We start from the raw sequence: 4,885 nt of genomic DNA, 5'->3' as shown, positions 1-4,885 counted from the left end.
GGACGTTGGGGCGACATCACAGAAAGGGCTTTAACAGAAATGCCACAGTCGGACGTCGGGGCGACATCACAGAAAGGGCTTTAAAAGAAATGCCACAGTCGGACGTCGGGGCGACATCACAGAAAGGGCTTTATTCACAAGTAAATAATACTCATAATAAATATTCAATTCATGATAATAAACAGGTTAGTGCACCCACAGGAATAACATTTAACCGGACTTAGCACTCATGGGATTCACCGGAGTCTCTGTCATCAAACTGATACTGTTAGGACAAGATAATACAAATTTGGACATGGAATAGATGATTCAAGGAATGTATGACTCTGCAGAGTTTGTACAAAAATTTTCCCACAGCCAACGGATTTCCGTAGTCACGAAGGACTAGTTCCGTTTACGGTTTTTTGGAAGAAAACACAGCTATCCAGTACACACCCATCCTACCTCTCGATGCCAGGACTCACCCTAGACATCGTCCAAGAAAAACTTTTGAGACGGGGAGATCACAATCTCGAATAGCATGGGATCAAATTTATATACGCGCGCTCTAAGGGGTGCCCCCCTCTCGGTCCCAACCGGAAACACCCATGCCCCCTGACCGGATGACTGGCTTTAATCCAGGGCCATGGAACCATCATCCCGGCCTCTCCTTTTGGTGTGTATCAGGAAAGCGGTTTGCAACTTACTAAACCGTATTCCTTGCGGAAAACATGTGGTAGTACAGGGAAGGAAATGAGAGGAACTGGACCGATACGGTTTGACACTGAAGTCATATAGTCTGGCATAAGACTGGCATGCTACGACACTGCCATCTTACCCATCCTCATGCCAACACATGGCCATTCATACTCACATCCATCCACTTATGGATCATCGAACTCACTTACCTCAACATTGCATAAAATAACGTTCATCGGTATGCTCATCAACATGCCATGAAACTAACTAAATGCAAAACATGCCAAGACACTCATCATATCAAAAGTTCAAACATGTTTGCCTGGTTCAGAGTAGTCGAAGCCTAGCTCGGTGAAGTTCGCGGCTCCGTCACCTCCTTCGGTATCTACGGTATAAAGAAAATATATGCGCTATCGTAAATACCAAGGGGTGCACAAAAAGTATTGCAAATACTTTTTAAATAAATCTGATAAAAAACTAGACAAAATTTTAAAGATAACAGAAAAAGAATCAATCAAAAATACCTTTCTGTTTAAAAGTTATAAGGGTTTTAATCCAGGGACTCATCTGTAATGAAACAGAAAGTTTCCAGGGGCTAGTTTATAAAAACAGAAAACGCTTCGGCAGAAACTACGCCAGCCCAAAGGGAAAGCGCATTTGGCAGAAGGCGTTTTCAGAAAACGATTCGTTTAGAAAGGTCAGAGAGGCTGACAGCGGGTCCCACTTGTCATGTTTAAACTTTCAAATGGGAGGGACGAGGCTCGTCGGCGCCCGAGGGCTGCGGTGGTCGCCGGCGGCGATCCACGGCGAGGTAAGGGGATTGGAGGTTACCAACGTGCTCACCGTGTCCTTCCGCAACGGTGGGTGGTGGTGGTGGTCGCCGGGGAGCACCACATCGACGGCGGTCTCAACTCCGGCGGACGGTGGTTCGGGCGTGGATGGAGCTCGTCGGAGAGGACTGCAAAGGCCAAATTGATGAGGGGGTTAGAGTACTGGGTGTGAGAGAGGGCTACGGACAAGGTTTGGGCGCCGGAGATGGCCTCACCGGAGTGAATCAAGCTGGAGGCCGAGGCGGAGCAAGGCGGCCGGAGTTGGGGAAGGAGACCTCCTCGAGGTCCTCCTGGTGGCTTGGCAGGGTCCTGGGGAGATGAAGTGAAGGTGCGTGCTCGCGGGCGAGCTCGGGTTCCTTTTTATAGGCGATTCGAGGCGGTGGCCGAGAACGGGGTTCTCCGGCGAAGCTTACGGCGGCGCAGGGCATTGGTCGGGGAGGATTAGGGGTCGAGCGCCGTCGTGGGGGTTCAATGGGTCCGTTTAGGTGCTAAACTTGCCGGGGTTTGGGTGTTTGGGTCGAGCTCGACGGAACGGGGGTGGCGCGGCCCGCCGGCGGCAGGGAGCACGTTCCGTGCTTGCCGGGCCACGGTGATGGTGCCACGGGTGTGCGCTGGCATGCATGAGGCCACGCGGAGAGCCAGGGGGCTTTGGGCGGCGCTGAACGGTGTTCTGCCGTGGTGTGCCTTCTGTCGGCCGCCACGGGAGGTCCCGACGCCGCAGAAGACGCCGGCGAGGGCGGGCCAGTGCGCCACCGACGCCAGGAAGGCTCCACGCACGCGTGTGAAGCTCCGGACAAGAGGGAGGGGCTGCGAGCATCGAGCCAAATGCACTGTGAGCTTGTGACTGAACTCCGAAGAAAACGACACTGTAAAACTGAATTTTACTGAACTTTACTAAAAATGCAAAGAACAGTGCAGCTCAGGTGTTCGACAGAATGCTTTTGGCATCTAGGGATTTTTCCTTGAGCTGAAATTTGGTGGAGTGGCTACTCTTTGCTCTAGTAGGCTGCATGATTTTTGGTGGAATTTTTGGAGGAGTGTAGATATGAATTTCATCAAATTTGTCAAATCTGGTCCAAACTTGCAGTGAGTGAAATTTGAAATATTTGAAAAGAAGAAGAGTGGATCAAGATGGTTCTAGGTTGTGGGTACTAAAGACAATCCAGGGAAGTTGGTTTGGGATAAAAACTCAAAGGCAAAGTGGTACTTGCTTTGAAAATCACTTAGGCTCAAAATAATTGGCAGAAATGTTTTGGGAGATAAAATAATTGAAATAAAATCCAAAACTTGTTTGGACTTGTTGAGACAGAGGATTTAAATTGCTCAAAGGTGGAGGGAGGGGTTTTGAGAAGATTTACTATAGGAGACATGGTAAAACCATGGGTGGTTTCAAAAAGAAAGAAGTCCCAAAACTCCTAGGGTTTCTGTTTTTTAAATGAAAATAAATAAGTTTGAGAGGGTAACAACCAGAAGGAAAAGCTTCCAAAAATTAAACACCAAATTTGGAAGGGAAAAGAAAATCCTTGCCAAAGGAAAGGAAGTTTTTAAGAGGAAGGATTTCTGGAAAAGAAATTTTAAATGCCCTCTTTTAAAATCCAACAAAGTTTTTGATGAAAACCAAATTAAGATTTTGGAGTGCCACAGTCCCTGGCCTTGTTGTGGGCGGCTAGCCATTGGGGAGAGCACCACTCATCCACCAACCTCTTCCAACAGTCCATCTTATCCGCATACCATCTCGGGGGCACCTAAGTTAGAAAAAGTGAAATTTCAGCGCTATGCATATGTATCAAATCAAGGAAACTGGTACAAGGCCTTAAGAATAGGTAATTACCGCCATGTACTTGTCCTTACTCAGATACTTGAGGCGACACTTCTTCTTCTGCCTCCTGATGTTGGTCAAGGCATAGTAGTCTCAGACATCCTAGACCCGAGCCTCGTGCTGTGTGTTCTGAAATAGGCGCTTGCACTCGGCTTCGAGAACCATAGCCGCGTCCACCTCGTGTTCCTCAAGACACATGTAGAAGGTTTGCAATCAAACAAGACAACACCAATCATTAGTACAATCACTAGGTACTATTGATTTTAAATTTTGTAAAGCAGAACTTACCCAAAACTGTTATCTCACAATGTCGGCCACCGTCTCGCACACGACACCGCCAACCATCTCTCCCAGCGGGGCCGGGGCAGCCTGGTACAGCTCCCAGATGAGTTCTGGTTGTGGAATCTCACCCTCACCAGGCAACGTGACCCACCCTGGAAGTGGTACCAGACTAGAGTACCAAGGACCTGGTTGGGCCTGCGGACACCATCTGCGTGTACCCAACCCCTGCAGTATGACAAGGCCAACACATTAGATATTAATTTGAACAAACATGAAGGCAAAAGGTTAAAAAATACTAAATTAATGCACTTACTTCTCCCTATTAAGCTGAATCAACCACCTCTGGTCGCGGGTCGCCGGCACGGACGGTAGCTTTGTACCACCATGCTGGTAGACCTTCTTGCCCTCCTCAACCCGCTCGCTCTCTCTCTAGCTATCCTCAGATAAGGTCTCCTCTAGATCATCATCATGGTCGCTAGTCTCCGGAGTCATGTGTGGCGAAGACTCTGGGACCCTAGTCTCCTGGGAGGAAGACTGTTGGACCCGAGTCTCCTGGGAGGAAGACAGTGGGAGCCGAGGCTTAGCGACCAGAGGCTCGTCGACCCGTGGCTCGGCAACCAGAGGCTCGTCGTCCTGAGGCTCGTGGACTGGAGTCTGACACGGGTCCAGGTCAGACGGGTCCAGCTGAAACGGAGCACTCCGGTGGTCCGGGGACTCAGCGGGGGGTGGCGGCGAGGAAGGTAGAACAACCTTCCTACTTCTGCCAGCGCCCCGTCCACCTATACCTGCAACCCTCTTCTTCCCCGACCCCCTCTCCCAGCCAAAGAAGAAGCGCTCGCCGAAGGTGCTGGGGGTGTGTGCATGTTGTCTACAAGCGCCCTCCAAAGGTTCTGCGGTGGAATAACAACACCCCACCCACGCGCCGAGGTAGGAGGCTCGGAGCGCTCTCGACCCAAGCCCACCATCTGTCAACACCTGCAATGATAAAGATTAAACAAAATTAGTACAACATAAACATTAAAAATAGTGTGTATCATCATCATTAACATAATAAAAAACGGGGTCTCGTGTCGGGGGTCGGGGTGTCGGTGGTGTCGTGTCCGGGTGCTGTGTCGGGGTCAGGGTGCCCCTCGGCAACCCTCGACCATCGGCAAGCCGCGGGGGTTGGGGTGTCGGTGGTGTCGTGTCGAGGGTCGAGGGGTCAGGGTGTCATGGTGTCATGTCGAGGATCGAGGTGTCGGGGTGTCGTGGTCAAGGTTCGAGGGGTCGGGGTGTC

Source organism: Triticum dicoccoides, chromosome 1B, assembly GCF_002162155.2.
Source record: "Triticum dicoccoides isolate Atlit2015 ecotype Zavitan chromosome 1B, WEW_v2.0, whole genome shotgun sequence".
Taxonomy (NCBI): Eukaryota; Viridiplantae; Streptophyta; class Magnoliopsida; order Poales; family Poaceae; genus Triticum; species Triticum dicoccoides.
Note: the sequence above shows the minus strand (reverse complement) of the source record.